Source organism: Myodes glareolus, chromosome 2 (assembly GCF_982192425.1).
Source record: "Myodes glareolus chromosome 2, mMyoGla1.1, whole genome shotgun sequence".
Classification (NCBI taxonomy): domain Eukaryota; kingdom Metazoa; phylum Chordata; class Mammalia; order Rodentia; family Cricetidae; genus Myodes; species Myodes glareolus.
In genome coordinates, this window is record NC_142027.1 from 51,445,687 (window position 1) to 51,470,033 (window position 24,347).

General features: G+C 48.5%; 1 protein-coding gene across 5 annotated transcripts in view; it reads right to left on the reverse strand.

Moving 5' to 3' along the window:
- The window catches only part of Boc (BOC cell adhesion associated, oncogene regulated), a 76,210-nt gene extending 53,167 nt beyond the window's left edge, over positions 1-23,043 (reverse strand). For 2 of the 5 annotated variants that reach the window (XM_085685587.2, XM_085685584.2), the window contains exons 1-2: positions 22,574-23,043; positions 18,441-18,553 (exon numbers count right to left, since the gene is read on the reverse strand). The gene's annotated coding sequence lies outside the window, so the exon portion shown is untranslated. The remainder of the gene's footprint in view (positions 1-18,440; positions 18,554-22,573) is intronic. The other 3 variants (XM_085685588.2, XM_085685586.2, XM_085685585.2) reach the window with 3 other exon arrangements.
- Positions 23,044-24,347: the final 1,304 nt, after the last annotated feature.

A 24,347-nucleotide genomic window follows, 5' to 3' on the forward strand; every position in this document is an offset into this window, starting at 1 on the left:
ACTGGGCAGGATTGAACACAGTCCAGCCAACCTGCAGGAAGCTGCATGCACTGTATAGAGGCCCGGGGGCAGGGCGGGGGGTCTGGGGGAAAAGACAAGGCAAGCCTCTCTTCTAGCATATTTTGGTTATGCCCAAATTAAAATTCAGCGTGGATGGCCTCGGGGAAGATGGGCCACTGACAATCCAGGAGAAACTGGATTGTCTTGTACACTAATCACTAAATGCAGGGACCAGCACCAGTTGCAAAGGCATCAGAAGAATGGAAGAAATGTGAACACATGTTCCTGTCTGCGCACGTGTGCACACGTGTCTTGAGCATGCACTCATGTGCCACAGAGTGTGGAAAGTCAGCTCTTAAAGACAACCCTTGTCATGAATCACGAAAGAAACCTTCTGCGATCACCCATAGTCACCCCTTACCCAGTTCCAAGAGAGCCAAAGTGTGAAAGTCCCAGGACCGAGGCTGGGACCGAAGAGAAGTCAGTGTGGCAAGGTCTCTCGAGTCTCATCTTTACCGCATACACAACTGACTTTCCTCCTTGACACCTAGTAAGCAGGTGCTCAACCAGTGTCCACTAAGGTGTGCGAGCCTCATATCCCAGGTTCTCCCATGGTCTAGGAAGTTCAGATCGGTTGATCGCAAAAGAGAGGGCTTCCACTGCAAACACAGAGCTGGAGACGGGACAAGGGGAAGGAAGCCCTACTGCCTGCTGTCTTCCCCAGGGATTTGGTTCCTGAGCTCCAGCTCGCTGTGGCCCTTTCCCAGGGGTGAAGTCAGGCAGTCCCCAGGCCTTCCCACTCCTCCCTGCAAGCTTGAGGTGGCTGGAGGGGGCACCTGAGAGAGGAAATGAAGGAGAAGAACAAAAGGGCGGTAGATGCTCGAGGAAGCTTGTTTTCATTTGATAGACATGTCAGGTATTCCCTGCCAGCAGTTAGGCGCCCGGCTCTTTGCTCCTGTGGAACCCTTCACACAATTAATTCTTTATGTTCTCCTGCCTGCTAGACCAAAAGCTCAACGTGGTGATGCTGTTATCCACACTGGCATCGGCAGCCATAATATGTTTCCAGGTATTTAGAAAACACTTGCTGAGCCAGGCATAATGATTTAAGATGGAAGGTTATGGCTGGAGAGAATGACAGTCATCCAAAACGCGCAGAGGACTTTGGGAGACTGGAAGACTGAAAAGATGTGGGACGTGTTGTTGGTAGGGCCACGTGGGAGACTGAAAAGACATGGGACGTGTTGTTGGTCAGGCCACGGAATCAGCCCACAGTCGCTTGCCGTCACTTCCTATGTCCTTTCCTCACACAGAAACCAGGCTCGCGTGGCTCAAAAAGCTCCCAAGTTCTGTGACCTAGACTGAAGGAAGATCAGTCCTGTCTGGTTCTGGGGCTGGTTCAGACAAATGCCAGGCAAAACCAGCCCCCACCCCCTCACACCGCTGCTCACACGTCTCTGCATGCTTGAAGGCCATCTGAAGGATTCAAGAGCTAAGCCTGAGGGTGAAATGGCCGTGCTGCACCCGGTCTTGAGCTTTACAACACTGACAGAAAGATAAAGGTGGCCCTCTCCCTTGTCCTGCACTGGTAGAGGAACTGGTTTGGTATAGAGCCATAAAATCTATCGCATCCTGAGATAGTGAGGGAAATACAGATTGTATTAGTAAAGCTTCTAAAATAAAATGAAGGAAGTACAAAGTTGGGATTCACTAACGGACTGTGAATTTTGCAAGTTGATTATTTTCATTAGTATTATTAACACCTACCTACTCCCAATATTCTATTTGTGTACACCCTCTGCCCTAAAAACAGACAGACACACAGACATAGACACACAGACATGCAGACACACACACACACAGACACAGATACAGAATGGAGCTGCAGTTCTGACTGGAGACAGACAGACAGACAGACAGACAGACACACAGAGTGGAGCTGCAGCTCTGACTGGAGACAGCAGACAGACAGACACACACACACATACAGAGTGGAGCTGCAGCTCTGGCTAGAGACAGACAGACAGACACACAGAGTGGAGCTGCAGCTCTGACTGGAGACAGACAGACAGACAGACAGACAGACAGACAGACAGACACACACAGAGTGGAGCTGCCGCTCTGGCTGACAGCCATGCTTTAGAATCATGACAGTTTACTCTCCCATTTGACCTTATTCAAACCCACTTTCCTCACCACCACCCTGACCCCCACCCCCCAAAGCATACACACGGAGTTCCTTGTCCCACCTCCCATCTTTCCTTTCCCAATTACCAAGCACTTTTAAACTGACTACACTTTAAATAAATACCCGTGTGGAAATGTGGAGCAGGCTGCAGCCATCTGCCAATAAGTCAGTCCCTGCCTTCTGCTGGAAGCCCCCACCTCATCCCTGCCAGCTCTCCACCACTTGCGAAGCGCTGAGACCTTAGTGCGAGCCTGGCACATGCAGAGAAAACAAACACATGGAGTCTCGCAGCTGGACCAGGGGCCACTGTTTATGCAGGAGAGTGCTGGGGAACTGCAGCGAGGTGTTGATGGGAAGAGCACAGGGGGCGGGTCCATTCCAGTCTCCAGCTCCTAGGATGCCCTGCAGAGGGTCTGCCAGCCATTGTGGCTGGGGCTGTAACTGTGCCATTTTGGAGGCCAACGCTCTGTCATCTTGCCCATTGTCAGACACCCAGCAGCAATGGCAGTGTGTGGTTTGTGACAGGAGCTCAGTGGCTGTTTGCTGATGACACGAACAGATGAGCTGTTTTCTTCCCTGTGCCACAGGTCAGGGACATATGGGCAGTGGAGGAAAGTGGCGGCCGGGAGCCTGGTGAATGCTGCCTAAGACAATCTGAAACCCTACCAAATGTCAAATGATGTTACAGACTTGTGACAAAAATAATTTAGGGAAATGCTATGTATGGAAATCCAGTCAGATTTCTTTACTGTGGGCATTTCAGAACCTTTAATTTGCTGTTATACAGCATGAATCACCAACATAGAGTAGGCACTGAGTCTGTAACCACAAGCTTGGACTTACATGACCCTTAGCCCGGGAATTATTTGGAGTGCCATTTTTTTTTTCTTAGAGTACTACTAGTGATGAGAATTTTTGCCAAACATACTTTTCGACCTGCTGACCTAACCCAAGAGGTTCTTGGAGATTCCATTTTGAAAACAAAACAAAATATACGAAAGTCTGGCATGTAGTTGTTTGGAATGTCAAAGGAAAGTGTGAAGAGACTATTTTAACATTGATTAGGTCTGCAAACCAGGAGATTTGTACTTTTCACTTGAAACATCAGAAATAGTCCAAGCAGGTCTGTATTATCAGCTTCATCATTAAAAAGACAAATCTGGAAAAAGCCTGTCCCAAGGCACTTCTGTGCCATCGCCGGTCTGCATTTTCCCACAGACCTGCTGGCCTCATTATCCCTCAGACCTCCAGACGTCGTCTCTCTCACTGCCACATCACGGTTTGCCCTTACCAACTATTCATGAGCATCATCTTTCCTGGTTCCAGGGCTCTGCTGCTTCCCCGCTGCACGGACATAGGTTTTGCAAAGAAGGAAAACAGGCTCCTTAGTTTTGGCAGTCGTCTTTAGAGATCTTTTCCCTAACAACCCTTACTTAGTAAGTCATATAAAATAGAGCATATAAACTTAGCTGAAACTGTCACATTGAGCAAACTAACATTTAGAGATTGAGTTTGGGGCTGAGATGTGGCTCCGTGATTAAAGTGTGGCTGGCTTGCACAAAGCCCTGGGTTTGATCCACCATACTATCTGCATTCAAGCAGGTATAGCTTAACCAATGTGCCCCCAGATAAAACCCTGCAATTTAATACCTGGTATTTTTAATAATAGCAATGCTTCAAAAATTACCTTTTGTGGCATACAATCTAAAACTGAACCCATATCACCTTTAGCTCGCTTATTTGCATAATTATACAAAGGAGTTTATGACTTCCCTTAAAACTGTCACATATAATTTCCCACCAGCAATAACTGGTTATGCAATGCAGCTGAGATGCTTACATCACTGTAGGCAATCACATTTTGTATACAGTGGAAAGTATAACTTATATTTAGTATAACAATTTACTGATTGTTAAAAGATACTGATTGTTAAAAGAAAGCATGTTAGGGATAGAGAATACACATAGTAATTTAATAAACTGACGGGAGGCAGGCAGGTTATAAGACCAAGGTCATTCTCACCTACACGGTGAACCCGAAGCCTGTTTGGGCCCGTGAGAAACCCTGTTTCCAAAAACAAAAACAAAAACAAACAAACAAACAAACAAATGACTGCCTTCTGTGGCAAATCCCTGATATCTTGCTGATTTATCATATGAATGTCATTGAGATTTAGTGGATGTAATTTACTGGGTTTTCATGATAAGCAGTTTCTGATTAAAGCACACATTTAGAATAAAAGGAAATTACTAATCAACATACAACCAAGACAATTATTGAACTGTTTTTCGAGTCAATAAACAAAGCCACCGTCGCAGACACATGTGTGACGTTGGGTCACCTCCAAACAACTCCAGGAGGGGGACAGAGTTCCCAGCCCCACGTGACAGACTGGAGCTCACTCTGGCCGAGGGCTGACAGCCACAGCAGTACCACCTGAGGCTAAGGATGGCCATCGGTTCAGGCTTTTCAGCTCTGTCCATTGACTGCCTCATCCAGCCAGCTTTGAGAGCCCTGTGTGGAGGTCTCTAGCACGGATGTCCACGTCAGTTTGAAAAGAATGTCTTCAAGAAAAGCTCTGGCATGAGGCGAAATGTCCAGAATAAGGGGTTTTGCACAAAGATGTTGCTGTAATGTTTTAAGGAAAAATTTTTACAATTTTAAAACTAAAATCAATTTTCTCATCTTATAAGCTGATTTATTATTTTATTATGTGTGTCTGTACACATATATGTGGGTGCCGGCAGAGACCAGAAGGTGCTGGATCCCCTGGAGCTGGAATTACAGGAGGTGGGTTGGAACTGGAATCCCGGTTCTGTGGAAGAGCAGGAAACGCTCTTGACGGAGGAGTCACCTGTCTTTCCAGGCCCCGGCTGAATTTCTTTATGAGCGAGCGTGTGTGTTTGGGTACGTATGTCTATATGGAAACCAGAAGACAACCTCATGCCATCCTTAAAACACCATCTCCTCCTATGGTAGGGTCTTTCAATGGCCCAGAGCTCACCAATTAGCCTCAACAGAAGAGTTGGAGAGCCCCAGAAATTCTCCTGCCTCTGCTTCTCAGGGGCTAGAGTTACAAGCATCCACACCACCAGTGGCCTGACAGTTTCACTTGAATTCTGGGCATCGAACTGAGGTCCTGAAGCTCACACCACACTTCACAATTGCTGCCAGACACTTGGATTCCTAGGTACTCTTCATCACATAGAAATAAATATCCAAGAAGATGGTCCTGCTGTAAAAATCACCTATATCGAGAGTCGAGATGGAGATCCTCAAACTGGGCTCTCAACCTATTGGGCTGTTTGCTTACTGCTGGGAGCATGGGGGCTTGGAACCAAGGAAGATGTTAGTAGTGAAGAGGTTTTCAAACCATCCGCATACCTGAATGCCTGCACTTCAAAGCCCAAGAAGCCCCAGAGATTCCCTTAATAAAGGCAAAAAGGAAAAATCCAGGGGTTCCCAGATCCCTAGGGAGTGTGTCTGAGGGTTCCATATCCTTTGAGCCCCACTTGAGTTCCAGGCCTTCCTGGTCCCCCACAGGAGGAGGAGACAACTTCCGCCTCCACATCAGAGCCCATCCCACTCCAGGAATGGAGCTGCCTGCTGCCCAACTTATACCCAGACTGGTTTCATCTGCTTCCAAATCCATTTTGTGTCTTAACTTCTGCCAAGAAGAAAAATTTAAACACACGCGCACATCATGCTTGCATGGGAGGGGAGAATCAGGCTGGGACTTTAAACTGACAAACACCAAGCAGAGAGGGAAGGGGCAGGCAGGCTGAGGAAAATCAGGACCTGAAGGCTGTCCCTGGGCCAGCACGCCCTTCCTGGAGTCTCTGCCTGCTATAGATGTCAGGGTCGGACATGGGGGAGGACTTTGAAGTGTGATCTCACACAACTGTATTCACTTCAACTGTCCAACTCAGCCCTGCCTCAGAGCAGCTCAGAGTGGCCTTACGGCCTGCAGGAAGCAGATTCTTGTCCCCAACACTTGGAAGAACCCTGTTTCTTGCTTGCTCTCTCTTTGCAAATTTAAAATGAATCAACCGGTATTGGAATGGCACATGGCCTGTGGTTAGTGCAGACACTTCGCAGACTGCCCGTGGCTACACCATAAAAGAGGTCAGAGATGGAGCCTCCTTTTTAGGAGCCTCCTCCTCCTCCAGGGCCTGAAGTCAGATGCTTGTGTCCGGGGACCAGAAACAAAGCTCTGCTCCAGAAACCACAAGGGTCTGTGAGGCTCCATCAGTCCTGCCCAGGGTCCCCTAGAGTTCAGGTAATGGCCCACCCCACTTCCATATTCCTATTATCTACTCCTCCAAAACATGGAGAGTTGTGGACTCACTCTGCTTAGACCTACCCAGTGAAATCCACTGTCTCCTCGAATTAACTTGCCACACAAAAGACTCAACACAGAACACCAGTTACACTCTGAGCCCTTAAAAGATGACAGTCAGGCTCTGAGGCCAGAGTTTAGCTTCTACAGAAGGGACAAGGCTGAGGGCACAGTAGCACAGACCAGCGGTGAATCCAGCCTGAGGGCCATGCCATGGCCAGGAGGTGAGAAGATACCACAGCCTGCTCTGGAATAAGAAGCCGTGTAGTATCCACCTCTGTCCCCCTCACACAGAGCATGGTAAGGACAGTGGGGTCCTATGTGGAAAGAAAAGAAAAACTTCCACCAGGCGGTGGTGGTGGCGCACACCTTTAGTCCCAGCACTCGCCCAGGAGGCAGAGACAGGCGGATCTCTGAGTTCGAGGCCAGACTGGTCTACAGAGCAAGTTCCAGGACAGTCAAGGTTACATAGAGAAACCCTGTCTAAAAAAACAAAAAACAAAAAACAAACACACTCACACACATACACGCACACAAAGAAAAAAAAAGAAAAAGGAAAGAAAGAGAAACTTCTATCTTGATAATTGCTGAATCCCTGTGAAGAATAGGTTAGGTTTTCAGAGAAACTGCAGATCTCCACAGACACAGGAATGTCTCCAAAAGGCTATTCTGATTTTTGTTTTGCTTTTGCTTTTGATTTCTTCTGTAGTCTAGGATGGCTTGCAATTGCTGATCATCCTGCCTCAGCCTCCTCTGGAGGGCCGAGAGCCAGGATTACAGGCATGCACAGTCATGCCAAGAGATGCCCTTCTGCAAAAAAAGGAAATGCTCATCTGTTCGCACTAGCAAACATTTTCTGCCAGGTACCTCACCACTACCAGGCGCTTTCCACAAGAAGGAGCTGGGGGACTGGCTGAGGGGCTGGCTGAGGGCCTGGCTGGTGCAGGAAGGCTGAGGGGCTGGCTGAGGGGCTGGCTGAGGGCCTGGCTGGTGCAGGAAGGCTGGGGGCTGGGTGGGAGGGGGAGCAGACTGAGGGGCAGACTGAGGGGCAGGCTGAGGGGCTAGCTGAGGGGCTGGCTGAGGGGCTGGCTGAAGGGCTGGCTGAGGAGCTGGCTGAGGGGCTGGCTGGTGCAGGAAGGCTGAGGGGCTGGCTGAGGGGCTGGCTGAGGGCCTGGCTGGTGCAGGAAGGCTGAGGGGCTGGCTGAGGGGCTGGCTGAGGGGCTGGCTGAAGGGCTGGCTGAGGAGCTGGCTGAGGGGCTGGCTGAGGGGCTGGCTGAGGGGCTGGCTGAGGGCCTGGCTGGTGCAGGAAGGCTGGGGGCTGGGTGGGAGGGGGAGCAGACTGAGGGGCAGACTGAGGGGCAGGCTGAGGGGCTAGCTGAGGGGCTGGCTGAGGGGCTGGCTGAAGGGCTGGCTGAGGAGCTGGCTGAAGGGCTGGCTGAGGGGCTGGCTGGGGGCTGGCTGAGGGACTAGCTGAGGGACTAGCTGAGGGGCTGGATTGGGGATGGCTGAGGGACTGGCTGAAGGACTGACTGAGGGTCTAGATAGGAGGCTGGCTGTAGGGCAGGCTGAGGGTCTGGCATCTGCTCAGGCACAGATGAGCACAGATGACTGTGACCTGGGAGACTTTATCTGCAGGAAAAGGTCCCTCCCCCAACCTTCCACAGTTTGGGCTATCCCCTTCCTCCAGGAGCCAAAGCCCTCTCTCAGTGGGCCTCATCTCCAGTACTTACAGGAACATAATAAAATCAGTCTACTCCTTTTCATGTTTCTGTCTATTGCTTGTTAGATGATGGGTATCAAACCTGTTGTAGAGGAAAAATAAACTTACAATGTCCCTGTAAGTCAGTGGTTCTCAACTTCCGACCCTTTAGTACAGTTCCTCATGGTATGGTAACCCCAACCATAAAATTATTTTTGTTGCCACTTCATAAGTGCAGTTTTGCTACTGTTAGGAATTGTAATACAAATATGATACACAGGATATTTGTGTGATCCCTGTGAAAGGTTCGTGGGACCCCCATGTTGAAAACAACTGTACAGGGTTTGTGATATTATTTTTCTGCCTTTATGTTTGCTTGAGGTTTTAGATTAGAAAATTTAAAATTAATTAGAAATTAATTAAATTAAATTAGAAAAATTAAAATTATTGTTAATAATTTTATTAACAATAGGGTAACTATGGCAAGATACTCTCAACCCTTCACCAACTTTGAGGAACTCCTAGTCACCCAAAGTCTTGTCACTTAAGGTAAACAGCTCTGCCAAGCTGGCTTCAGCAGGTTCTCTGGTCTGGATAGAAGAGGTGCATACCTTGGAACCTTCCGGATGTCTCAGGCCAAGAGGTAGCCCAACCCTTCATATGGTATTTCTGCAATTGATAGGGCTTTAGTCTTCATTACAGTTAGATAATACTGTCTTCTATATGTGCTCCATATTTCTTTATCCATTCATCTATGACTGGCACGTAGGCTGACCCCATGTCTTGACTGGCACCTAGTCTGACCCCATGTCTTGACTACTGTGACTAGTAATAGTTATCATCTCCCATTCTGTAGCCTGTCTCTTCATTTTGCTGCTTGTTTCCTCTACTAGATGACATTCATTTGAAAGTTAAACTTGATGGAATTTCAACTGTCAATGAACAAAACTCTCTAAATAGTCAAATTTTCCAAAATATGGACTCTTGTAGACAATTTAAAGTCAGCAAATCAGGCGAGACTCAAATTCCCAATGATATAATGATAAGGAGGAGAAAGATGACACTGACAACAGTGGCCATCTAAGTAACTGTTTAGTTTTGTATCCTACCCCCCAACACACAACTGGTCCAAATGTTAATGGTTTAATCAACAGTCTGTGGAGTTGTCAGGGGGTGACAAAACCTTAGAAGATAGGGCCTTCTAGAAGAACATTAGGTCATTTGACACATTCCCTTAAAGTGAATATTGGGACCCTCACCTCTTCCCTTCTCTGTTTTCTCTGGGGTACCATGAAGTAAGGAGCCTTCCTCCAGGACACACTCCCTACATCATGTCATCACAGACTCAAAGCAATGGAGACATTTGATCATGACCTAAAACTTAGGAAACTATAAACAAACAAACAAACGAAAGCAACAAACAATACCCCCAATCTTTTCCCCTTTAAAGTGATTTCCTCCGTTACTCCGTCACAGTCGTAAGAAAGTGACAGAGATGTAGTTGGAGTCTAGCGGGCTTCTGAGCAGAGATGTGGATGCCAGTTCAGAGGACAGTGAAGTCTTGCTTTCATTTGGAAATCTCCAGAAGCCGAGATGTAAACGTACTGAGGGAAGGGGACACAGGGCTCAATAAATATCTGGCCAAGTAGAAGGCTCCTCTGCTGGCCACCGTGGTGACAGCTTGGAAAGGGATGTGCTGTGCTGTAGGAAGCCTTCCGGGACACCAGCGTAAGTGGTCACAGCTCAGTGTGAAACCTCAGAGTTCCTATGGAGGGAGGCCACAACGGGCGTCATGAGTTTTAGTGGGTGGTATTCTTCACACAGGGAAGCCAGGTCCAACCCCCTCCCCCTCCACACACACACCAGGGACACATGTTCCTTCTTGGCTGAAATACAGCGATCAAGGTTTCTCTGGCCCCCTCCCCCTGCCCATTCCAGGACATTAGCACTGGCATTCTGGTTCATTTCTAGTGTGGGAAAGATTAGTTCTGCCTGCCTAAGATTCCGTTTCAATTGGCCATGCATGTCCTTTTCACTTCCTGATTTTCAAAGCATACAGGACTTAATTATTAAGGAACCTCCCTGTTCCACCCACCCTGGAGGCTCAATTTTTTCTGGAGAGGGGTGTGGGTAGGGGAGTAAACTGGGAGCTAAGCCCCAGTTCTACAATTGCTCTAGAGACAACATATTGGAAAAGACCCAGACCACACCAGAGCTGTCGTTTCACCAATAACCCTACTTGGAGCAAGACCCACCTTTTGCCTCCTTGCACCTCTGACCACAGGGGAGACCATCAGGAGGTCTCAGAAGGCCTCGCTGTGACTTACACTAAAGGCAATTTTTAAAAGGATCAGCATAGGTTATTTATAATCAGATTTTCTGAGAAACTCCCAACCCACCAATATCAGAATAGAAACCAAATGCTCTGTCAAATCATATATTCCTTTTTTTTGGGGGGGGTTAAAAAAAGGCAGTCCCTTCTTGTAGGCACATACCACTTGGTACAACTCTCGAAGCTATACCCAGTTCTCACTGAGGGTTTCTACTTCTCCCCTTGGGAGAAGAGATACAAAATGTGGACAGAGTGACCCGGAATTGAAGACTGCATTCTGTAAAGGACACAGGCGCTACATTCACCCATGCCAGCAGACCCTATCCTCTGCCTGTCCAGGTAAACTGAGGCAAAGGCCAAGATTTCTTCTGCATGGTCAGCAGTGCATTGTGCTGGCCTCACAAGTTCCAGACCCCAAAGACAAACCAGGGGGCTCCACTCCGAGGGTATAATCATAGCAAGGGCAGCTTGACTGAGGAGTGCTGGCCACACGTTGTATTTCATCAGCTCCTACGGTCCCAGGAGAAACCTGGGCCAGGAGTATCGGTGTGCATTCCATGGGAATCAGAACAACGGCGTGGCAGCCCAAAGCCATCCGAAAGTATCCACTGGTCAGGTTATAGATTGAAGAGTGAGCTGGTTGGAGGAAGACAGTGGAGGGGTGGATAGGCTGGATCATCAGCATGAACCTTCCCACCTAAAGGCTGACTTCCCAAGGCCCCTGTGAGTTTTATTCCTCCTTTGCTCTGAATCTAACACATCTGGCTGACATCTTTCAATGTGAGAAAATACCACCCTGTTTCAGTTCTCTGTTCAGTCAGAACAGGAATGGAGCTGGGGTCTGATTTTAAATGCTTGTTCCCAGCCTTGGATCTCGGTCTACTGCATATTCTTTAACCTTGTCAGCCTGCTCTAGATAATGGTATGATCTCCCATTCACATGGCCCTTCTTTCCTTTAAACGTGGTTCAGGGCTAGCGTGGAGTTGGAGGAATGCCTTCCAGTGTCAAATCTGTCCTCATCACCTCTTCCATGGTGAGCCTCTGTGATTACAGTGAACGCTGAGTACCTTAAAAAAAATACTAGGTTTCTGCTCTTGAACTCCTTGAGATTTCCAGTTTTCAAGGCCGGCAAGAACCAAGTGGAAAAGTTTCTCAGTTTCGTTGGATCTTTTTGTGCCATGGTTGGGCTTCCTCTATAATGACCACAAAACAAGCCCAAGACTTCATCACTCTCAGGGCTGAGCACAGACACCACTGAGGCTTAGGGTCCTATGGCCTGCCACCGCATGCTGATGTGCAAGGATGCTACAGCTACCTGCCTGGGGGAGTAGCACTTCCACACACTCGCTCTCAGCTCCAAAGTAAAACAAACAGCCTCATGTACGCCTCCTGTCTGTATGTTTACAAATGGTCCAGGAAGATCCGCCCAGCTGATACTCCAGATGTGGAACCCAAACACAGGCAGCTCCTGATAGTGCACCAGGCTGAGCTAAACTCCAGTAGCACCACAGTCAGGGGGTCGCACTGCAGAGCCACAGGGCTCTGGTCAGGAGGGAGTCAGCAAAGGGTTTGAAAGTCCTGCTTTGCCAACCTCTACTTCCCTAGCTGGTTATACACATGAAGCGCAAGGAGAGAAAGCAGTGTTTTAAACAGAACACTGGCAAGTGAATGAAGCCCCACTGGGTGATCCCAACCACCTGCTGGGTGATACTTTGGACAGTGACAGGGTCAGTGTCACCAGGCAGCTGGAGGAGGGAGGGAGGAACGATCAGGTGATCAGGTGCAAATGAAGTCTTTTAAAGCAGTGGAGCCATGAGTCTGTGTGATTCTGCAGTGGGGCATCTTATATTTGTCAAAACCCAGAAAATGCAGTGCACAGCTTCTCTGCACCTCCCAGGCAGGCTGTGCAGTGCAAAAAGGAGATGTCAATGAGCTCTGCTAAAGTACGTGAAAAAGAAAGGGTGAGGGGACACCAGACGGAACAGCTGGCTCATCCATGAATGTTCCCCAAATCTGCCCCTTGAGATAACACTGCTCCGTTGTGGTCTTGTCCACCATTTTCAGGCTTTTCTAAGACAGGCACACTAACTCACTCCTTCATTAGAACTCTATAACGCCTCCCTTCTGCGTGTTCCCATATACACATGCCCCAGAAAGCATTGCCTGTGCGGGTCTATGGATAAGTATAATTATCTCTTGACATCTGTGGGATTGGCTCCAAGATCTTCCTAAGAATGCCCAAATCGGTGGGTGTTCAAGTCCTTTACATAAAATAGCGTGCATAGGGTTTGCATCTAATTTAATTCTCCCATATACATACAGATCATCTCTGGATCACAATAGATTGTAAATGTTCTATAAATAGTTGACATATTTGGTTGGTTTGGGAAGAAAAACAAGAAAAAGCAGTACATATGCTGTCCTGGAACTAGCTCTTATAGACCAGGCTGACCTCGAACTCACGGAGCTTTGCCTGTCTCTACCTCCTGAGTGCTGGGATTAAAAGCGTGCACCACCACTACCCAGTTTCTGTTTGTTTGTTTTTGTAGTACAGAAATTTCAATCTGATGTTAATTGAATTCATAGTTGTAGACCCTGTAACTACCAAGGGCTGACTATATTTCATTGTTAGAAACTCTCTGTCTCTGTCTCTGTCTGTCTCTGTCTGTCTGTCTGTCTGTCTCTCTCTCTCTCTCTCTCTCTCTCTCTCCAAGAAAGGGTTTCTCTGTGTAGTCCTGACTGTTCTGGAACTCACTCTGTAGACCAGGATGGCCTCGAACTTAGAGATCCACCTGCTTCTGCCTCCCAAGTAATGGGATTAAAAGCATGTGCCACCACTGCCAGGCTAGTTGTAAGAAACTGTTACTACAGATGCAGCAGGGTTGGGGGTGGGGTGGGGTGGAGTACCAGATCCTATTCTAGACACAGAGGGCTTTGATGAACAAAACAGATACATTCCAGGTGCCTTATATCTCTTGTTCTTCCTTTTAATAACTTTAATAAACTGGGATCCTGAACTGGGCAATGGTGGTGCACACCTTTAATCCCAGCACATGGGAGGCAGAGGCAGGTGGATCTCTGTGAGTTCTACAGAGTGAGTTCCAGGGCAGCCAGGGCTACAGAGAAAAAAGAAAGGAAGGAAGGAAGGAAGGAAGGAAGGAAGGAAGAAGAAAGAAAGAAAGAAAGAAAGAAAGAAAGAAAGAAAGAAAGAAAGAAAGGAAGGAAGGAAGGAAGAAACTAGTATCCCAGTGTTCAGGTACTCTGGACAGGGTTGCACACCAGCAATTGGCAAAGGCAGGTTGAACCTAGGCAGGTTCCCCTGAGTTAGGATGACACACACCTTAGTTCCCAACCTCCTGCAAAGAATTTCCCCACAGTATAGACCTTCTAATGCCTATCTCTTTTTTTTAGCAAAGAAAGATCCTGCCTTGAATTCTGTTGCAAGGTTTCTTTTTCGATCCAACTCCTATGGACGCCGAGACGGTTCACGGTCTTTTCCCAAAGGGAGGGACAGAGCGGAGGCCTGGAAGGACCTAAGAGAGTTTCTGTTGATCAAACGGCCTCCTATTCAGAACCTTGCAAAGGAAAGCCAGTACTCCCTTGAGTCCAGCCCAGCATCTAGCTAATGTCCTGGAATTTCTTATCTTTGAACTCAGGGTTGGTGAGACAGCTGTGACAGGCTTTTCAGTTGCCAGCAGAACATTTTCAACCTGTGTCCCCTGTGCCAGGTCACTGCATACACAAGAGACGAGGCCGCTAGTGATGACAGGTTTGCCGTTACCTCATCACACCGCTGTACCGCAAACCCAGGCATCTCACGTCTCTCCACAGCCAGAATATCATGACTTCAGGCTTCCTTTGTTTGTTTAAGAAAAACAGGGAGCATACCCAGCTGCTGGCGCTAGGGAGGGAACTCATTAAGCCAACTGCTCGCCACACCAGGGTGAGGACCTGAATTGGACTCACAAAAGCCCAGGTAAAGCTCAGTGTGGTCGCATGGCCTGGTGTACACAGCAGAGGACAACAGAAATACCCTGCTTTTACCAAGGTAGAACATGAACGCCAGCACCCTAGGCTGTCCTCCGCCCTTACCACTCACACCGTGACTGACACGCAAATGTCCACATTCACACAAATACCCATACACACATACACCTGTATCTCACACCTCCACCCTCCAAAAACTGGAGGGGGAGGGAGCACCTAAATACATACACATCCTCTGTACCAAAACTTCTAGCACAATCCAAAGCCTGTGGGGTGTTAGCGCTCCTGCAGGTAACTGCCTGTCCAATCCTTTCTGCTGGCTGCCTGCTGAATATTTGCCTTCAAGAAAGCATCAGTTACCTGTCTGTCAAGGCTGCTACTTCCTTCCCCGGGGTATTTTTCTATACAAGCTGCCACTTCTCCTGACCGAAGTGTCTACCAGGCCAAACAGCTCTCCCCCTCACCCCACTGAGGGAGGGGAGGATCTGCTTGATTAGACTTGCAAAGATCCTGGGTGCAAATGGATTCATCTGGCATTTACAGTGGAGCCTAGATCCAGGCGATTCAGACAATGTCCCAGGGGCAAGTCTCAAGAAGCAAGGTCTGAGATGCAACCCAGTGTGGTTGTGACTCTCCATTGCCTACAAAAATCCATCATGGCTGTGCCACAGAGCCCAGCGTCCCTAGTGCTGATGCATGCACCCTCCATGTGGGACTCGACCTTTATACTGAGGGCATTTAGGACAAGTCTCATGAAGGATCTCACCTGCCCCTTATGTGTAGTTAGTTAGGAAAGAAAACAGTTCTCTAAGTCAAGGGGCTTTGCTTTGGGGAAGAGCGTATCTGCTGTTTTACTTGTTTGAAAACGAGAGGTTTGGAGTTAGCAGATTGTCATGACATCTTGGCTCTGCCACTTACCAGCGCAGAGACCAGAAACAAATCACTGTACTTATTTAGGCTTCTGCGCCCTTATCTGCAGAGCGCAGTGATGAGGGCCATCTTCACAGGACTGCTAAAGGGCTTCATAAGGTAGTGCTGGACTCGAGGTCCGGCACACAGTAGGTGTTCTGTAAACGACTGTAACTGTTCATCTCTGGAAAGGGCACAGGCACTGTGCAAAGACAAGTCACTGCTGCCTCTAGGCACCGAATAGACTACTCTCCTTCCCGTTGTCCACGGCTGCCTCCCTGAGTGATGGAGTAGGAAGCCTTGTGGAGTTTGCTTCTCTGAGAAGTGAGAATGAAATCTTTCCCCTGTTTTGTGAAGGGTACCTGCTGCTCGTGTGTGCTCACACACTTGTACCTAAGCACAAGGCTTCGTTTGTAAAATCAGGGGAACACGAACGAAGGCCATACAATACCACCTCCAGACAAGCCTCTGGATTCTTTTCTCCCACATTCAAGACCCGAGTGGTGTGTCTGTGACAAGGGGATTGGCCGCCCATGTAAAGCCCACCTACAGAAAGGCACCTTGTTGTTCCCCTTTGGGGAGGAGAGCTAAACTCCCCCAAGCCCTTTCTTTTATTGTCAAAGACCACCCACTGGAACTAGCTGGCAAGCTGCCACAGTCCAGCAGGGTGAGAGCCGGGCTGCTAGCCCAGCCTCGATGTCTGCAACAGAAGCCTATAGAAGAAAAATCACCTGACTGGGTTGTCACCTGGGCTGACTCGGTCTTACAGATGGCAGACCACCAGGGGTCTCAGGGTCTGAAGGAAGGGTTGCCAACCTGCCTATGTGGCGACACAATGGAATCTAACTCCAAGTTGTAAGGCAACAAATAAGTGTACAAGTATACTGACCCGCTACAAAGCATCCTTTCATAATGACAGAGGTAAACGGCTGTGAACAGCCAGGACTTTATGTGGCTGCATTTGGAAAGGAGGCACTGTGCTAACTGACATGTTAACACATCGGCCTCCCTTAGGCGCAGCTATGGAAAACTGCTGGAAGGTGACAGTCACTTCAGAAAGAGGATCACATGGGAGAGGTGATTTGTGAGATAATTAAGGGCGGCCTTGGCTTTCATGGAAAACCAATAAACCCAGAACCCCCAATTTTCCTCTTCAATTAGCTGTGACCCATACCTAATAAACCTGCTGGGATTATAATGTTAGGTAAGCATAGGCTGGTAAAGGCACTTGGCTTAGACTATTGACAGAGCCAGGGAAAGTGGTGGTGGGGCTTTCTTCCGGAATCCATGCCTAGTCTTTCCTGGGTCGGGGCTTCCAAAGGCCAGCCATCTTCAACCATCTTTACCTCCCATCCTGTGTGATGGCCAGCTCTCAGAAGCCCAGGAGGTTTGGGGGCAACTGGGAAGCTTCGTGACTTGGCTGCCCTTAAAATACATCTATCTCCCTTGCCTGCTACTCTGAGATGGACTTCGGAGTCATGTGAACCTACTGCAGACATTTATATATCCAGAGATATGCATAGGAGCAAAGGCAACCAGCAAGTAAAATGCTAAATTCAAGCACATGTTTCTCTTCCTCCCTCTCCCCCCTCCAGGGTGTTTCTATATAGACCAGCCTGGTCTCAAACTCACAGCAATCCTCTTGTCTCTACTTCCCTACTGCTAAGATTAAAGGTGTGCACCACCACACTGGATATTTCTCTAATTCTCAAGAGAAAATCTGAGGAGTTGAGAGAGGAACAAAATCATCTAATTATCCCTTTTCCCCTGAAAAATATTCAGTGACTGATCCTAAAAACATATTCAAGACCCAGACTCAAGAGATTCTGTTTTTAATTCAGAAACTCTTTCAAAAAAATGCAAACAGAAATACTCTGGTATCCCATGTCTCCAGCGTGCTTAATCACCCACAGAGGGAAAAATGACTTTTCAGGGAGAAACTAAAGAACAACTCATGCAGGCAGACGTGAAAGAACATTCTGGACTGCTGGACTGCTGGCCCCATCTTTGGCTTTGACTTCCTCAGTCTGAGTTTTTGTCTCCCCTGGTTTAGGAAGTACTTCTTAGCTGATGCATTAGCATCAGGGTTTGCTCTGCATTTCCCCTTCCAGCCAGCAATGGACTGCTGGATGCTAAGGACTCTCCAAGCAAACACTAAAAATGGACTCTTGAAGAAAGTTGGCAAAACTCATGCCACGATGCCGGGGGCAGAGCATGTATGCAGTAAAAGGCCAATGAAAGGAGGGAGGCGCCAGCCTGGCCACTCTTCCTCACCCTCAACTTGCCTAACATCGTGCAAACTCATTTGAGAAGAACGATGCTCTCTGGCCATCCTTCTCAGTGCTTGGCTTCTTTGGGGTTATTTTTCATCAGGACTGCTTACCCTGCACTCTCTGTTGCTTTCTCAACATGTTCTCTGGCAACGAGAATGAATTCACTGTGCATTATTGCTATAATTTCTTCTCTCTGCCCAATAATCCTGTCCCAAACATCAAAGGCCTCCTTTGAAGATAAGGCCAAATTCGTCATTAGGAAAAGAGAAGTTATTCCCTAGCTATATTTTAGAAGACAGTAAGAAGCAGAATCCCTCTGGTTCTGGTGGGATAAACAATGCCTGGTACATCAGACCACAAGGCATCCACTGTGATACCACTGACAGAGACATAAACACTCTGCATTCCTCACCCAAACCTACGCAGGACTTTTCCACAGCCAGCTCAGACTCCAGATCTCTTGCTTAATGATCTGTCTCCAACATATCTGGCAGGGGTTGCCTTGGGAAAGGGGGTTCACATGGCTACCACAAGCTTTGCCCACAAGAGTGTATAAGCTGCTAGCAAGAACCCGAAATCTACCTTCCGTTCAAAGTTGGACCCTTCCAGAACGAAGGGCTGAGAAACACTGCTGTCTCGGTGGTAACAGAACACGAAGGCACAGCTGACTCGCCAGGCCAGAGAGGGAAGACAATGAGCAGAGGACCTCACCTGTGCCTTCTGCTTCCTCCCTGCTTCCCTCAGGCGGATGTTGACAAGACTTCATGGGTCATGGAGTCTACGAAGTCTATTTCCAGACTGAAGACAAAGAAAGCTGTTTCACCCTGTGAACAATGGGAACAGAGGTCTGGAGTCCTTGCTATTTATAAATGCAGTGTTATAAACCTCAGCAATCCCTTATTAATTCACTTTATGGATAAGAAAAGAGAAGAACAACATTTTTTTCCCTAAGATCATAGGCCTCTTTAATTTCCCAGTCACCTACCTCCTGCTAGAACTGATGAGCAACAAAGAACAATGATTACATTTTACAAAACCATTATCTTTGCATCCAGCAGCACACTTTCACTAACATTTATAAAGTACTTCTTAAAAATAGGTAAGCAGGCCTCGTGTTTAACAAGGATGTAGCCCCGGGATGACAGGGTAGGAGACAGGGAATAAACTCATCAGAAATCAATGGTCAGCTGTATGTGGGCATCCCACAGAGTGGGATGGAGCACACACGTTAAGGCTGAGTGGCAGGTGAGAGACTGTCCCACGCGGTGAATACATGATGGGTAATGGTGAGGTGGTGACAGGTGGGCAGTGGGGGTTGTCAAGCACGGTGGCAGTGGGAATGAAGAAGGGATGGCAGCTTACCAAAGAAAGAGCAGGGGAGACGAGACAGGAGTGAAGAAGGAGGCGAAGGTGAAGGATGCAGGGACTGAGGACAGCAGCTGGGGGCAGTGTGCCTGGAGTTTCAGGGCTGGTGTGTGAAAGACACTGCCACCTGAGACATCCTTAGAGCTCCCCTGGCCCGCCGTCCCCGAATCCTATCTCCCTACTCGAACCGACCCTGAGGGCCCCAAAGGCAAAATTCCACCCTAGGAAAGCTGCTGTAAGCGTGGATTTCTAGATGCAAACCAAACAATGCTCTACCAGCTCGCCTGCTCCAAATACTTGAGTCCAGCTCACCAGTTCTAGAAGTGTTACAGGCTAGGGAGAGCACAATTAGGATTTGATTGATTCCCTCAACATTTATTCATTAGTCAATTTATCCCATCAACAGCAAATGTGATGGGATATATGCGCTCTCTCTGAGTCTTTGGTCACACTGTAAAGACACTTCAGAGATGTCTGCCGACAACTGTCTACACTTTCTTCTCAGTCGCAGAAAGCGCATATGTGCAAAGGAAAAGTGAGAAGTTGGCTATCGGATGGGACTATGGATAGTTATCAAAACATTGTGAGTAGTAGTAGATGTTTATATAATCAGCAAAAACTGAGGGGAGCTGCTCTTTGATGAAGAAAACTGACCCTTCCGGGAGAAGGAAGCTCCCAGCTTAGTGTCTGATGCACCATCAATATTTGGCGAGTGTAGAAGTGACAAGAAATTGCTTATGCTAAAGGACCCATAGTTTTCAAAATGGAAGCATATCTCTTTCTCCTCTCTCTCTCTCTCTCTCTCTCTCTCTCTCTCTCTCTCTCTCTCTCTCTTTCTCTCTCATTTCCATTCTCTTCCCCAAAAGACAAGGGTGCATGGAGTGTGGAGGAATGAAAGCAAACTCCCAATGTATAATGACATCTTTTGAAGCCTGGTCAACTCTTTCTTATTCAGAGACCAGAAAATAGTAGGCAGTAATTACCTAGTGCCGTTGGGTCTTCAGCTGTTGTAGGAAAGACACGGACAAAACCCTAAGTCATTAAGCGTGTCAGTGACTGCTGAAATTTGAACCCAGACCCCCCAGGGCCCTTGGAATACTATGATCCTTGGGCTCACTTCTTGCCCTCTTTTCTTACACCCCAGGAGCCCGCGAGGAAGTCAACAGAATTACTTCATGAATAATCTCCTATTCATGTCAGGCCATGGAAACCACTGAGAGGCCTCTGAAGAGAGCAGGGATCTCATGCCACTGAAAAAAAAAAAACACTTCAAAGACAGTAAAACCTCGGGACCCATGTGGAAGATAGAAAGGGACATAAATTATACCCTTTATCTTGAATTGGTCAACCTGCTAGCAGCTAAGCAGGTTCCTCTCAAGGTATCCACTTAGACTCTTCCTCCCCAGATGTGGTCAAAGGACTTGCCCATTCTGGACTCTGCCAACATCCACTTCCAGCTGCCCACAATTTGGCCTCCTCCCACCTAGTGAAAGTCACTTGCAGCGCTGCACCTCTGAGATATCATAAAAGTGGGTCAAAGGGCGGTGTCTGACATCCCAGTCCTTGGATTTCATAGGTATAGGCAGCCTCTAACCAGTTCCCGAAGGGAAAGATCCTCATTCTCCACATGGGCTGGCAGCATCAGCCATGAGGCACACAGAGAGAACTATAACTTCTTTTATTTTTTTTCTCTTGGCATAAACTTGCTCCAAAAACTCATCGAGCTGGGAAATCATAACTCTACCGCTGTTTCCACCTCAAACTCTGTCCCGCTGACCCCAGAGCGCTTCATGATCACCATGGGAACCTCCTGGGTCTCAATTATGAGACCATTAAAAAGGGCCAATTATAAGACCTCAGAGTGCTCCTGGGAACCTGTTCCACACCTCAAAATGGCCAACATCTTGCCCAGAGCCACTTTAAAAGCTCAAGAATCAGGCCATCCAGATGGAAGGGCATCCGAGCCCCTCACGTTGGTTCAACAGAATCTTTTAAATGTTTTCCACACTATTCTTGAGAAAATGGAGATACTATTGGCCACACCAAAGATATTCAAAAAAAGGGAAAAAAGGCAAATCACCGCAGCTCTGGGCTGCTTGCTTAGAATTAGCACCCAGTGATAGAATAGCTCAGAAGTGTTTACATTTTCAAGAATTCTTAAAGCTACATTCATTAAAGGTCCATGCAAAAATCTGCACAACAAAGAGCTAGGTGACAAACGTGCTGGCAACACCGGCCTGAAACAGAATATTCTTGTCACTTAATCCAGTAAGAGGTAACTACAGTTCAAAAGGCTTTCAGGGAAGGGCTAGGGAGCCCAGAACACCTCACCACACCCAGAAAGTGCCTGTTTGGGATCGCTGCTACGTGGTTTGCATATTCTTAGACGTAGCTGCCACATCTCTAGAGGAGCACAACACTCGTGTCATGGGATTGGGCCTGGGTCATCTCCACATGTCAGCAAAATCAGCTCCAGTGTTCCTTTAGTTCCTCCACCCCAGGTCTGCCTGCCTCCCACCCCCCACATCTCCTTTCCAACTAGAAAACTAACAGACAGGCCCTTCCAAAGCCAGAAACAAAATCTCCAGAACACAATCCCAGTGGAATACTACACACACACACACACACACACACACACACACACACACACACACACACACCTCTTGCTGATCCTTCAGCCCCCAAAACACCTCTGGATGCCAATTCAGATTCCCCGATCCACCGTCCAGTCAAGGGGATTCTTTGAGGGCAGTTTAGCTTTTGGTCACCTTCGGTCCCTTATTTAGAAATAGTTTTTCCTTTCAAAACGCTAGTGGTAACTCTCCTCTCAAAGAGGCAAATGGGTGTTGGGTATAGACTTGTTCCCATCGCCTGGCTGGGCAGCCGGGGCACAGTGTCAGCCTTCGGGGTAAGTTTGGGAAGATGTCCGCGCCCTCCTACCACCGGAGCAGCTTCCGGAAACCGCGGGAGCAAAATCATCCAGACCGGGCTTGAGAGGGAGGCGCGGCGGCCCTGAGCCGGGCAGCGGAGCACAAGCAGAGGCGGCCCCGGGAACTTCGTGCAGCGTCAGGCCCTGACACTAGCTGGAGCCAGTCGAGCGCTCGGAGCCCCAGTCAGAGCCCAGATCAGCGATCGAAGCTCAAACCCGAGCCCAGCTCAGCGCTTCAAGCCCCAGTCCGAGCCCCAGCTCAGTGCTCGAGCCCCAGCCCAGGGATCCAAACCCTATCTGAGCCCCAGCAGAACACTCGGAGCCTCAACTCAGCCCAAGCCCGAATCCCAGTCAAACACTAGGAGCCCCGACCCGGAGCCCCAGTGGGAGCCGCAGCCCAGCGCTCGGAGCCCGCGCGGGGCAGCAGCGCTCGCAGGAGCCGACCGCATCACCGGGCGGGCGACTGCCTCCCACACGCCTCCAATCCCCAAACCAACAAATAAATACAACTTTTTATGAAAAGAAAACAAACTTCAGTGACATGACTCACCTCTCCAGCAGCCGGAGCCTGGGAAGAGGGGGCCGGGGTTCTGGGTTCCGCGTGGCGGCGCGGAGAGGGCCACACGGCCCCGCGCAGCACCGACACACTCGCACAGAGCGGTGACACACGGGGACACACACCACGGGAGAGTAGCGGCAGCTGGAGCAACAAAGGAGCCCGAGACCCAGAAGTTGCAAGCCGAGAAGGAGAGGCTTGTGTGGCCACGGCGGGTACGAGGTGCGAGCGTGTGTGAGCGCGGCCGGAGCTGACACCAGCGAAACCCAGCTCAGGGTCCCCGTTGCAGGAAGCGGGAGCCGTGGTGGCAGCAGCGGCAGCAGGAGGACAAGGCAAGAGACGCCGCGCCCAGCGCACCCAATCCCTCCATATGGAAGACGCTTTTTTGGATGAGTGAACTTGCAAACAATTCCTTCTTTTGCTTCTCCTGCCTAGGAGCCTCCCATTACCGCTCGGGGAGGGGAGGGGAGCCGAGGAGGCGGAGAGGAGGGGGAGGAGCGAAAGGGAGCAAAGAAAAAGTCTTGGAAAGGAAACTGGGGGAAAACATACACACATGCACACACAGTCCCCCTAAACTCTAGGGCAATTTTCTCCTTATCGCCTACTTTCTTTGCTCCGCGTTAGACTCATTCGGTCCTTCCAACTTCGTTCCCTTGCCCACATCGAAAGTGCTTTACCCCTCTCTCGGGGCTCCTTCTACCCTGCTTAGCTTCACCTTGGACCCTTCCTCTGGTCAGCACAACCCTATGGCCACCAGTCTATATTCCCCCAGCCCCTTTCTAACACCCGCCTCTCAATGTCTCTTTCATTCTGCAAAAAAACACTGCCAGATAAATAAGTAAAAACAAAAATCACAAGTAACAAAAGCAGGGAAACCTCCCCCTCCAAAATGTGGGGGCGGGACAATTAGGGAAACGATAAGAGACCTCATCACGGCAAAGCCATCAGGCAGCCTTCCCAGATTCTGGGTTGGCTGGGAAGGGTTTGCCAGGTCCTTGGCTTGACCTCCATTCATCATCCTAGGGAAGGGGGTTGGGAGTGGTATCGCAGAGTTAGTTCGTTACCTCTGTGTTGGAAGGACAGAAAACATCCACAACAGCAGTTTTCAAACCCGTTGTAGCAGAATTTCTTAGGACAAATTGTTACAACCCAGATGGTTAGGGTCCACCTAACCAATTTCTGATTCAGTAGGTCTGTGCTAGGCAAGAATTACTCTAATTTTCAGGTGATCTGAACCTGCCGGTTCCTCGGGTCCACTTAAAATAAGTAAATAAATAAAATAAAATTAATAAAAACAACTCTTTTCCACAAGTCCAATGAGTTAAGTTGGTGACACCGAAGTAAGAATCCTTCTCTGAGGATGAAGCAGACTCTGTAAGACTTCCTTATGCCTCATGCTTCAGGATTTAAGCCATTTGTCAAAGTCATGGTCCAAGGTGGAGAGGAGGCAGCTGTGGAGTGGGTCTGTCAGGGAAGACAGAGGTGCTGTCCCTGAGCAGAACAGCAGCGGCTTTGGGACTCAGCCACTGTGACAGAAAAAGTCACTTAAATTTTATAGGCCATGATTTTGTTTTCTGTTGTTTTTGGTTCTCATCAGTTAAAAAAAAAAGAAGTTTATGTTCAGCACATGATTCTAATTGAATCGGGAGGCGGGAGAGAAAGAAAGATTCCACGTTTTCTGCTACTCTCCTCCTGTGTTTACTAATTAAAGGAGAAGTCATTTTCTGCATTGATTTATCTGGCACTTCTGGCTTTTTCTACATGCCTA